The following is a 12,833-nucleotide window of genomic DNA, read 5'->3' as shown; positions in this document are numbered from 1 at the left end:
ATGTAGGTCACAGCTGACTAGGACTGGGCATGTTTATGCCTGTTTTTACTCATCTATGTTATATCTCAGCATGAGACTTAAGGCTAAAAATAGGTATAATAAAACCCTCTTGTAAAATAACTGTCTTTTGCGCAGACTTATATTTTCATAGTACAAATTACTCTTCTCCTGACAGTCTGCCAGCAAGACATCCTCCCACCTACTCAGTCATCCATCCATCAGTCTGTCCATCCATCTCCCCATCCATATATCCATGCATATATGCACACATGCATCCATCCAGGTATCCAGCCAACACCCATGGAGTACCTATTTTGGTTTAGTAATTGCTAAGCGTAGCTTTTATTTGTTGCTTACATCCTTCATGCAAAGTAGGTGATTCTGTCCCTATAGAAATGAATAAAGTAAATAAGGACTTGAGCTGACTGAATATGACAGAAGCTGCCTCCCAGGTACTTGGTACAGAGGAAAGGGGACCACTTTTTGTTGAGTGACAAATTTTTTTAATGTTTATTGTATTGATTTTTAGCAAGAGAAGAAGGGGGGGGGGCAGAGAGAGAGAGAGGGGGAGAGAGAGAGAGAGAGAGAGAGAGAGGAACATCCATCTGTTCCTGTATGTGCCCTGAACCAGGGATCAAACCGGCAACTTTTGTGCTTTGTGACAGTGTTCTAACCAACTGAGCTTTCTGGCCAACATGGGCTTCTGTTTCCTCACCTGTAAAATGCAAGTAGTTTTACTGTTGACATGATAGCATAGTTTTGAAGATTTGAAATTGCTTAGTGCCTGGCCAGGAAAAAGTACTTAGCAATGTTATGTTTTGTCCTGATAGACTGTGTTGATCTCCCTGAAGCCTCCCTTTTCTCTCTAGCCCACAGCCCCATTTCCCCTGCCTCTTTTCAGAGAGTTCGTATTGTGTAATTCTGAATTTTCCTTTAAAAATGTGAAACTGTAAAAGAGAGGAACAGAGTGTGACTAGTCTGGCTTTCTTTTTATTTAACTTCCTAAGTCATTCTGAAATACATCAGAGAGTATCTTAAGAATTGCCACATGCATGAGTCAGGGGATTTTTGACATTTGGAAAAAAACAATCAGTTCCTTAAAAGAAAGGATCAGGCATCAAAGTACACTTCCAATGGAGTAAAAAGGTAACCCACCAAATGGAAGAAATATTTTGTGACTCTGATAAGAGATTGATATGCAGAATATATAAAGAACTCTTACAACTCAAAACAAAAGATCTTTCAATTAAACATTGGTTAAAGGGCCCTGACCAGGTGGCTTTGTGGGTAAAGTGTCAACCTAGCACGCTAGAGGCAGCAGGTTTCTATGCTCGGTCAGGGCATGCAGGAGAAGCAATCAATGAGTACACGACTAAATAGAACAACTAAGTGAAACAACAAGTTGATGCTTCTTGCTTTCTCTCTCTCCCTTTCTCTCTCTCAAATCAATGGGGAAAATTTTTTAAAATGGTTAAAGGACTTGAATAGACATTTCTCTGAAGAAGGTATACAAACGGCCAATAAGCACATGAAAAGATACTTGACATCACTGATCATTGCGGAAATTCAAATCAAAATCATGATGAGATAGTACCAGAAAATAAATATTGGTGGGTATGTGAAGAAATGGGAACCCTGTGCATTGCTGGTGAGAATGTCAAATAGTGCAGCGGCTGTGGGAAACAGTCTGCAGTTCCTCAGAAACTTAGAGTGACCACGTGACCCAGCAATTCCACTTCTGGATATGCATGTAAAAGAATTGAAAGCAGGGACTTGAACACCAAGCTCATAGAAGCAATATTCACAATGGTCAAAGATAAAAGCAACCCAGGTCCATCAAGGATGAATGGATAAACAAAATGTGGCAAATATATACAATGGAATACTATGAGCTTTAAAAAGGAAGGAACTTCTGGCTCTGGCTAGTTGGCTCAATGGTAGAGCATTGGCCCAGCATGTGGATGTCCCAGGTTTGATTCCCAATCAGGGCATGCAGGAGAGGCGCCCATCTGCTTCTCCACCCATCACCCTCTCCTTCCTCTCTGTCTCTCTCTTCCTCTCCTGCAGCCAAGGCTCCATTGGAGCAAAGTTGGCCCGGGCATTGAGGATGGCTCCATGGCCTCCACCTCAGGCACTATAATGGCTCCGATTGCAGTGGAGCAATGCCTCAGAGGGGGCCAACCATCACCCCCTGGTGGCCATGCCGGGTGGATCCCAGTCGGGTGCATGCGGGAGTCTCTCTCTCTGTCTCCCAACTGCTCATTTCAGAAAAATAAAATAATAATAATAATAATAATAAATAAAATAAAAAGGAAGGAACTTCTGCCACATGCTACAACATGGAAACTTTGAAGACATTACACTAAATATCATAAAATAAGCCAGACACAAAGGACAAATATTATTTGATTCCACTTATATAAGCCTGGAGTAGTCAAATGCATAGAAACAGATAGAAGAATGGTGGTTGCCAAGGGTTGGGGGAGGGGGAATGGAGAGTTGTAGTTTAATGGGTATGGAGTTTCAATTAGGAAAATAAAAAGTTCTTAGAAATGAGATGGTGCGGATAGTTATACAACACATTGATATACTTAATTTTGATAAACTGTACATTTAAAAATGGTTAAAATGGTAATTTTATGTTACCGTACATACATAATTTTTTTTTCTTTTTCTTTTTTTTTTTTTTGCATTTTTCTGAAGCTGGAAACAGGGAGAGACAGTCAGACAGACTCCCACATGCGCCCGACCGGGATACACCTGGCACGCCCACCAGGGGCGATGCTCTGCCCACCAGGGGGCGATGCTCTGCCCATCCTGGGCATCGCCATGTTGCGACCAGAGCCACTCTAGCGCCTGAGGCAAAGGCCACAGAGCCATCCCCAGCGCCCGGGCCATCTTTGCTCCAATGGAGCCTTGGCTGCGGGAGGGGAAGAGAGAGACAGAGAGGAAGGAGAGGGGGAGGGGTGGAGAAGCAAATGGGCGCTTCTCCTGTGTGCCCTGGCCGGGAATCGAACCCGGGTCCTCTGCACGCTAGGCCGATGCTCTACCGCTGAGCCAACCGGCCAGGTCCATAATTTTATTTTTTTAAAGGGCGAGGACGATAGTGAAGTGAGAAGTAGTGAGGTGAGAAGGGAGAAATTCAGGCTTCCAAAGGAGCCTTTTTCACAGGGGGTCCGTCATGTTCAAGGTGGTATTGCCTGCCATTGACTCAATAAATTCTGCTTGAGTTGCTGGGTGTGAAAGAGTTTAGTCAATAAAATTGTATACATGTGATATTTTTAGTATGTGTGGCTATTCAAGGCAGCATGGCCCTACGGAAAGAGAATGGGTGTCCTTTCATTCTGCCAACGTTTAATGATGGCCCACTGTAGGTAGCACTCTGCCATATGCTGTGGGGACAAGTCAGAAAAGATGAAGTCCATGCCCTTATGCTCTAGCAAGTGGCAAATGTGTTTAAAATGCAATAGCATGTTGTGTTTGCTGTTCAGGGATTTGCTTGTGAGAGTCCATTGTAAGCAAATCTTCCCAACTCTGTGTTCACAGATGTCACGTTAGTCTGAAATTAGCTATGTTGGGAGTATGTGCACCACAGAAATTAGCAAATGCTAGAAATATTTTGAATCTCAATTGTCACTGGCTGTGTGATCCTGGGCAAATCACTTCACCTCCTCACCTTAGTTTCCTTATTTGTAAAATAAATATCATAAATGTCAGTTCTTTTCACTTCCCTCTCCTAGGAAGAGGATAATTTGACACTTGGGAAGGGGATTTGGTTGTTTTTAGAGGACACAAGCCTGTCTCTCTTCAGGTAACTGCTGATACCCGTCCCCCATCTTCCTAGTTGGTACCAATGTTGTCTCAGGTTGCCGACTGTCCAGACTGGGCAGTGGGTCCAGAGTCACTTTCACAAACTTACCGTAGTTCCCCATGTATAAGATGCACTTTTTGGGAAAAATTTGGGGTCTAAAAACTGGGTGCGGCTTATACAGTGGTTGTGGCATTTCAAATACCATAGATGGAACTGAGGACGAGGCAATAAATGAAGACAGTGATTTGTCATTAGACATAGATGAGGACAAGTTAATGGATGGGAGTTTCGACAGTGATGAGGAGTTGTATGAATTTTATGATGAATAAAACTTGAGTTCAATAACTTTATGTAATACATTTTTTTTTTCTCAAATTTTGGGCCCCAAAATTAAGGTGCGTCTTCTACATGGGAGTGTCTTCTACATGGGAATGTCTTCTACATGGGGAAATACGGTATTATGTTATGTACCCTGTGAGCACTGGGGAGGTGGTAGGGAGGACTAGAAAGAAGGAGACCATTACTGATTATCACTCTTCACAATTCATTGTTTTCTTGTTTATACTTGATCTTATGGCCTGATGATGGTTCCTAACTTTTTGGGTGTTTCACAACAAATGAATTTTAACTACAGCAGGGCCAAAATTAGTTCAAGAAGGCAAGATGTGAAATGGGAAAGAACTGGGGCCTTCAAGATAGATCTAGATTTGTCTGCCAGCTCTGTCATCACTAGTTGGTTGGCTTTAGGTAACTGCCTGTTTCTGAGCCTCAGTTTCCTCAATTGTAACAATGTAGATAATGACAACTACTACACAGATGTGTTAGAAGGTTCAGGGGAGGTAATAAAGAGGAAGTCACTTTGTAATCTGTCAAAGACTATTACATGTACCATTGAACCAATGTGAGCAGTTAACTGTAGAAATATTGCTGGTTGCCTAATATCTATCCTCTCTCTCTTCCAAAATAGAAGAACCCCTATTTTATTTGGAATAACAATATGTTTTTGTTTTATTTTGCTTTGGGGAGGCAGCAAAGTTATACTCAGAGACTCAGTTGTCTTTGCTAGCAATTTTTTTTAGCATAGGTTCACTGTAGGAATTGTAATTATTTCACAAGCCAACAAGATACAGGATAATATCTCTTAATAAACTAAATAAAGAGCCTTACCTGTGGTGGCACAGTGGGTAGAGCATTGACTTGGAATACTAAGGTCACTGGTTCGAAGCCCACATACAAGAAGCAACCAATGAACAATTACAGTGAAGCAGCTACAATCTCACTCGTTCTCTCTCCTTCCTTTAAAAAAAAAATAAAGAAATAACATACTCCAGGCCCTGGCCTATTGGCTCAGTGGTAGAGCGACAGCCTGGAGTGCAGAAGTCCTGGGTTCAATTCCCGGCCAGGGCACACAGGAGAAGCGCCCATTTGCTTCTCCACCCCACCCCCCTCCTTCCTCTCTGCCTCTCTCTTCCCCTCCTGCAGCCAAGGCTTCATTGGAGCAAAGTTGGCCTGGGTGCTGAGGATGGCTCTGGGGCCTCTGCCTCAAGCGCTAGAGTGGCTCTGGTCGCAACAGAGCATCACCCCAGATGGGCAGAGCATCGCCCCCTGGTGGGCATGCCGGGTGGATCCTGGTCGGGCGCATGCAGGAGTCTGTCTGACTGCCTTCCTGTTTCCAACTTCAGAAAAATACAAAAAAAAAAAAAATAAATAACATTCTCCAAACAGATGACAGATTAATCACACTATTGTTCCAGGCAAGGGGAGGTGAAAGAAATAAAGTCCAAATTTAATATGAAATGTACCTTTTTATACAAGGAGGCATTCAAGAGACTGAAACCAATCAAGAGGTGGCATCCAGCTGCCAGGCAAAGGTAAAATCAAAGAGAGAGAGAGAAACATTGATTTGTTGTTCCACTTATTTATGCATTTGTTGGTTGATTTTTTTTTTTAAGTGAATGAAGGGGAGATAGAGAGACAGACTTCCACGTGTGCCCCAACCAGGATCTGCCCAGCAACCCCTGTTTTGGGCCAATGCTCAAATCAACCGAGCTATCCTCAGCACCTGAGGCCAGTACTCGGACCAACTGAGCCATCCTCAGCAACCAAAGCTGATGCTCAGAACAATTGAGCAACTGTCTACAAGAGGGGAAGAGAGAGAGCAGGGGCAGAGAGAGGGGAAGAGAAGTAGATGGTTGCTTCTGTGTGCCCTGACCAGGGATTGAACCCAGGATGTCCACACACCTGGCTGATGCTTTATCCACTGAGAAAACCAGTTAAGGCCAAGATTATCTCTTCAGATTCAAAGACTAGGTGGGATCATCCCATAAACCAGGCAGGGGTCACCTAGCCAGACTCCAGCTGCTAGATACAGGGAGAGGAGATAACTGCCCCCTTTCAGGGCAAAAGTGGAATTGGCACTCAACCCCTGACACTATTGCCTTATTTACTTGTGTTCCTTTTTTCTTAAATTGAATTTATGGGGGTGACACTGATTAAAAAAAAATTATATAGGCCCTGGCCGGTTGGCTCAGCAGTGGAGCGTCGGCCTGGCGTGCGGGGGACCCGGGTTCGATTACCGGCCAGGGCACATGGGAGAGGCGCCCATTTGCTTCTCCACCCCCACCCCCTCCTTCCTCTCTGTCTCTCTCTTCCCCTCCCGCAGCCGGGGCTCCATTGGAGTGGAGATGGCCTGGGTGCTGGGGATGGCTCCTTGGCCTCTGCCCCAGGCGACAGAGCGACACCCCGGATGGGCAGAGCATCGCCCCCTGGTGGGCGTGCCGGGTGGATCCCGGTCGGGCGCATGCGGGAGTCTGTCTGACTGCCTTCCCGTTTCCAGCTTCAGAAAAATACAAAAAAAAAAAAAATTATATAGATTTCAGGTGTACAACTCTATAATACATCATCTGTATATTATATTTTGTGTTCACCACCCCCAGTCAAGTCTCTTCCCATTATCAACTATTTCCTGTGTTTCTTGAGTGACACCAGGGCCAAAGAACCCTTTGGGAGGTCATCTATCCATCAAACCCCTGAACCATGGTCAGCTGCTGAACAGCAAAGCTGGAACTTGAATTTGGGTCCACACGGTGCAGTAGTAGTTACAGACAGCCCTCTGCCAATTTTCAGCAAAAGAGAATTAATTGGAAGAATTGTGGTGGGCCTCAAAGAATTAATGGGTAGCTGGTGAAGCCAGTTTGGGAACAGACAAGAACCAAGGATCATGTTGCGGGCACATTTTTGCCTAAGTGCTATCACCACCACGGTGAAGAATGACTTCCAACCCGATCTCCTGTCTTGGCTGTACTATCTCAAAATTCAAATTCTCAGGAGAAGGTTTAGCCTTGATGACTTTAGCTTTCATTATAGCCCTGTCCTCCAGGGTAAGAAGGATTTGGCTTCTTCAGTGGGATGAGTCTTCTGAAGTTACTTTTCCATCAAGGCCACAAAGGAAATTACAGTCATCCCCCATTTATCTGTGGGGGATACATTCCAAGACTCCCAGTGGATGCCTGAAACCTCAGATTGTACCAAATCCTATATAAATGTATGGCTTTTTCCTTTACATACTTTCCTGTGATAAAGTTTAATTTATAAATTAGGCACAGTAAGAGGTTAACAACAACAATAATAAAATAGAACAATTGTAAGAATATACTGTAATAAGTTATATGAAAGTGGTACTATTAAGGAAAATAAAGGTTACTCGAGCACAAGCATTATGATACCATGACAATCAATTCGATAACTGGACTGGTTACTAGGTGACTAATGGACAGAAAGCTTATAGAGCACGGACGGATATGCTGGACAAAGATGAGATTCACATCCTGGGAAAGAGGGAGTGGGAGGGAGCAAGACTTTATCACACTTCTCAGAATGGCATGCAATTTAAAATCTATAAATCGTTTATTTCTGGGATTTTTCCATTTAATAGTTTTAAACCATAGTTGACCCTGGGTAAGCGAAACAGCAGCAAGTAAAACCACAGACAAGAGGGGACTACTGTAATATTAAAATACCGGTTATCTATTGCCACAATAATGATGCGCAGTGAACAATCATATGCTTCAAAAGCATCCAACGATAAGTTTATACATTTGGTGGTCAGCTAGGCAGCTCTGCTGATCTTTGTTAGATTTACTCACATGTCTTGGAGTTGGCTGGTTGTTGACCACCAATGGATTTATTTCATGTACCTCCTTTAGGTCTTCTCCTTTGGTTCTTTTTTTTTTTTTTTTTTTTTTTTTTTTTTTTTTTTTTAGAGGGGAGAGAGAGAGGGAGAGAGAGAGACAGAGAGAGAGAGAGAGAAAGGGGGAGGAGCTGGAAGCATCAACTCCCATATGTGCCTTGACCAGGCAAGCCCAGGGTTTCGAACCAGCGACCTCAGCATTTCAAGGTCGACGCTTTATCCACTGCGCCACCACAGGTCAGGCTCCTTTGGTTCTAATGTATAAAATAAGCCATAAAGCTGCCATTCTTCTGAGCACTTGAGATCTCGTTCTCTGGCATGTGTTGTCAGTTTGGCTCAAACAGACTCATAAAAATTCTCTGCAGGTTTGGACATTTTTTATGTCAACACCTTCTTCTTAGCTATATCAGTTGAGCACCTGCCAATGCCTCATCCCTCTTTGGATCCCAGACCTGGACTGCCTGACTTCCTGTACAGAATGTACAGCCACAAGAGCCGGGTCAGAGTGCCTAGGACCATCCACCCAACATCCTCCCTGCTCAGCGCATCATTCCCTGCACCTGGGTCAACTACAGTAATTATATTTTGAGACTTTGTGAAAGAGCCAGCCTGGGGAAGGGGCACGGGCTCTAGAATCAGACCCTCAGGGCTGGGATTCTGAGACCATTATCACTTACTTGTTGTGTGACCTTGAGCTGGTCACCTCCCCATTCCGAGTCTGTTTCCATACCTGTCAAAGAGACTAATAATCCCCTACCTTGGAGTTGGAAGGATTTAATGAGATGACCTATCTGCAATCTCTCTCACATTGCCTCCTCTCCACACTCTACCGTAGAAGGAAAATCATCATTATTCCTCCACTAGTAAAGTTATGTCTTGCCCCAAAGATTTTCATATGTCTATGATTAAATCTAGATCTCAGATTAGTGCTGGGGGGCAGGTCTGGGAACAAGAAATGGCACTGGAGCCGCCAGTCACTGAAGACAAAGGCAGCAAGACACAGCTCTGGAGTGTGTGACCCTGGAAGCAGTCTGCTTGGGTTCTGATCCCAACTTCAACTCTACCAAGTTACAAGCAAATTATAGATTTCCTGTAACCTCAGTTTCCCCAGCTGGTTTATGAGAGGTAAAATAGTAACATATACCGCAGATAATTGTCTCGAGGATTGCATGAAATAATAGATCGGGCTTTTATTTTTCCTGTGGGAGCCACCAGGTTGAGAGGGGTGTGGCCTTCTCTTCCCCACGCCATAGGTGAGCGCGTCCACTGATGTCAGTGCACTTCGAAAGGGAGAATCATCTGGAAAAAAAACGCTACTTTGCCTGCTGTGTTCAAGGTTCCCATTCAGACAGATATTATGACATCTGTTCGCACCAACTTGCACAAAACACGATAGATAGCCCAATGCTGTCCGTGAATTGGCAGGTTATCAAACCAGTACTGAGTCTTAAGGTCCTGGCAGAGCTGTGGCCCAAATTCCCAGAGGTGGTAGAACTCATTGCTCTGGCCAGGGTGCTTTTGGAAATATGTGTCGCAGGGGCCGCATGTTGGCACCAACCAAAACCTGGCGTCGTTGGCACTTCAGAGTACACTCAACACAGAAGCAATATGCCATCTGCTCTGCCCTGGTTGTCTTGGCTTTGCCAGCCCGGTCATGTCTTAATGTCATTATATTGAGGAAGCTCCTGAACTTTCTTTGCTGGTTGAAGATAAAGTTGAAAGCTACAAGAAAATCAAGGAGGCTGTTTTGCTTCTTAAGAAATGTAAGGCCTCCCTAGCTGGTTGGCTGAGTGGACAGAGTGTCAGCATGCAGACGTCCTGGTTTTGATCCCTGGTCAGGGCACACGTGAGAAACGACCATCTGCTTCTCTTCCTCTTCCTCTCCCCCTTCTCTCTCTCTTCCCTTTCCGCAGCCAGTGGCTCGATGGGTTTGAGCGTTGGCCTCAGGTGCTGAGGATAGCTTGGTTGATTTGAGCATCAGCCTCAGATGGTGGTTGCCAGTTGGATGCTGGTCGAGGCACATGTGGGAGTCTATCTCTCCTCCTCTCACTTTAAAAAAAAGAAAAGAAAAGAAAAAGAAACTTAAGGCCTGAAATGGTATCAGAAAGGTTTCTGCCTTTCAGTAAGTGAGAGATGTCAAGGGCAAAGTGAGAAACTGTTGTATTTGGCACAGGGGACCTTGGATCCTGAGGACAATGATATCATCAAAGCCTTCAGAAACATTCTTGGAATTACTCTGTTTAATGCAGGCAAACTGAACATTTTGAAACTTGTTCCTGGTGGGCATGTGGACCTTTTCTGCATTTAGACTGAAAGTGCTTTCTCCAAATTAGATGATCTGTATGGCAAAGCTGCCTCCCTTAAGAGTAACTACCACCTCCTCATGCACAAGATACTGACCTTAGCAGAATCTTGAAAAGCCAAGAAATCCGAAGAGCCTTCCGACAACTATGCAAGAAGATTCATCGCAGAGTCCTGAAGAAGAATCCACTGAAAAACCTGAGAATCATGTTGAGGCTAAACCCATATGCAAAGACCTCCTGTGGGGACACCATTCTTTGCCAGGCCAAGAACCACAGAGCTCCGGTGCCGATTAAGCTGCAGCGGCACTAGAAGCTATATCAGATGAGAAGGGGTTCCAGGCAGGAACCCTGTGGTGGGGAGAAGGGAAAGACGGCTGTTGTCGTTACAAAGCAGAGGAAGCCTTTGGTGGGAAAAAAGGGTGCAGCTTCCAAGAAGAACCCAGCAGCTGAGAAGCCTGCGGAAAAGAAACCCACCGCAGAAGAAAAGAAACCTCAGGCGTAAACTTAAATTTGTTTATTCCATAAAGGTCAAATCACTTTGGACAGCTAATTTTGAATAAAAATATCCGATCATAGGCAGTGAGAAATATGAAAAAAAACAACAACCAGAAACAAAGACCTGTTATGTGTGTAGCATGGGACCTGACACAAGGTACACACTCAAAACACCTTTGGTACATAGGTACTTCCAAGTTTTGCTACTTTATTTATTTTTTTCTTCTTTATAAAATTTAATTAGGGTAATGCTCCCGGAGAGGAATTAATACCTCTTAAAATATTTTACCAAATTGCATTTGAAAGTATTGTGCCAGTTACCATGTCACAAGGAAATTGTGTAAGTACTGGTTTTGTCATATCTTCCCTAGTACTGGCCATTATCACTATTTGAAGTGTTTACTAATATACAGGTGTCTCATAGTTGCCTTAGTTTTTGTCTATTTGACAGCAAAGGGTGCCCAATAACTTTGTTGGAACTGGGAGGTATAATTTCTTTGAAGAGGGAACTCAGAAAGAAAAAAACATACACACACTTTGTAAATATCTTGAAAATTGAGGATGTTGTTCTTCCTCTCAACTGCTGCTACTTCTCTTTTCTGAGACATCCATTTGTGTGTATCTCGTTTAGTTCCCTTGGTTTTGACACTTGAAGATTTGGAATGTGGAAGTGCCCCAAAAGTGGTGACAATTTAACAGCTTGAGATAAACTTATTTGTTTGTTTGTTTGTTTGTTTGTTTATTTTAGAGAAGAGAGACAGAGAGAAAGAGGGAAGGGAGGGAGGAGCAGGAAGTATCAACTCCCATATGTGCCTTGACCGGGCAAGCCTAGGGTTTTGAACCTGCGACTTCAGCGTTCAGGTCAACGCTTGATCCACTGTGCCACCACAGGTCAGGCTTGAGATAAACTTTTGATGAAACTTCAGACTGATTTCTATGTTCCTTTGAACAGGCATTTTATGGTGACAACTTTGAAACTCAGAGGAGAAACGTAAATTTCTTCAGAAAATTATTGAAGATGAGACTCAGTTGCTCCATCTGTAAAATGGGAGAGGGGGATGGGATGAGGCACTCTCCAAAGGGCCCTACATTTGAAGGACAACAGCCTCATGGGCCTACAAAGACCTGTGAAGACTTGATTGGCAAAATTCTCTTGGGAGGGGGAAGTATTAAGCCAGGGGTCCCCAAACTTTTTTCACAGGGGGCCAGTTCACTGTCCCTCAGACCGTTGGAGGGCCAGACTATAAAAAAAACTATGAACAAATCCCTATGCACACTGCACATATCTTATTTTAAAGTAAAAAAACAAAATGGGAACAAATACAATATTTAAAATAAAGAACAAGTAAATTTAAATCAACAAACGACCAGTATTTCAATGGGAACTATGCTCCTCTCGCTGACCACCAATGAAAGAGGTGCCGCTTCTGAAGTGCGGCGGGGGCCGGATAAATGGCCTCAGGGGGCCGCATGCGGCCCGCAGGCTGGAGTTTGGGGACCCCTGTATTAAGCCAAGATCAAGCGTTACTGTGATTCTCAGTGTCCTGTTTGTTCATCCCAGGAACTAATAGGATGATAGAGACTTAAGAATCCAAGAAAAGGGAATTGGAGCCCGGGTAGACCAGCAGCCATAGAGTCAAGTTCACCACCCCTAATTATATCCTTAAGAGATATATTGGGAGGGACTCTGGGTTTCCCACTCCCCAGTCTGGGAGTTCAAGACAGTTCTACTAAACTTTCTCCATGTTAGCAGCCCTTGCATTTTCCCCTTCATTGAAATTCTATTTGCATTCTCCTTTGGCATTTTCACTTGTTACTGTCTGTCTTCCTTACTAAAATATAAACTCTACAAAAGCAGGGAATACATCTGTCTCATTCGTTGTTTGATCTCCAGTTTCTGGAGGATGCTAAGTGTTCAAAAATTATTACTGGATTAAAAGATGATTCTAGTAGGCTAGAAATATAGGGGTTATTTAGGCAGCTGAGCCTGGAGTTAGTATTCACTTCCTTTATAAAAATGGTTCTGTAAAATATA

The 12,833-nt window shown here is 43.8% G+C and overlaps 1 pseudogene; it reads left to right on the top strand.

Annotated features, from left to right (window-relative positions):
• Positions 1-8,955: 8,955 nt before the first annotated feature.
• Positions 8,956-10,805, top strand: LOC136398283 (large ribosomal subunit protein uL4 pseudogene; annotated as a pseudogene).
• The last annotated feature ends 2,028 nt before the right edge of the window (positions 10,806-12,833 follow it).

Source organism: Saccopteryx leptura, chromosome 3 (genome assembly GCF_036850995.1).
Source record: "Saccopteryx leptura isolate mSacLep1 chromosome 3, mSacLep1_pri_phased_curated, whole genome shotgun sequence".
Taxonomy (NCBI): domain Eukaryota; kingdom Metazoa; phylum Chordata; class Mammalia; order Chiroptera; family Emballonuridae; genus Saccopteryx; species Saccopteryx leptura.
Note: the sequence above shows the minus strand (reverse complement) of the source record. Positions and strands in the feature narration are given on the sequence as shown.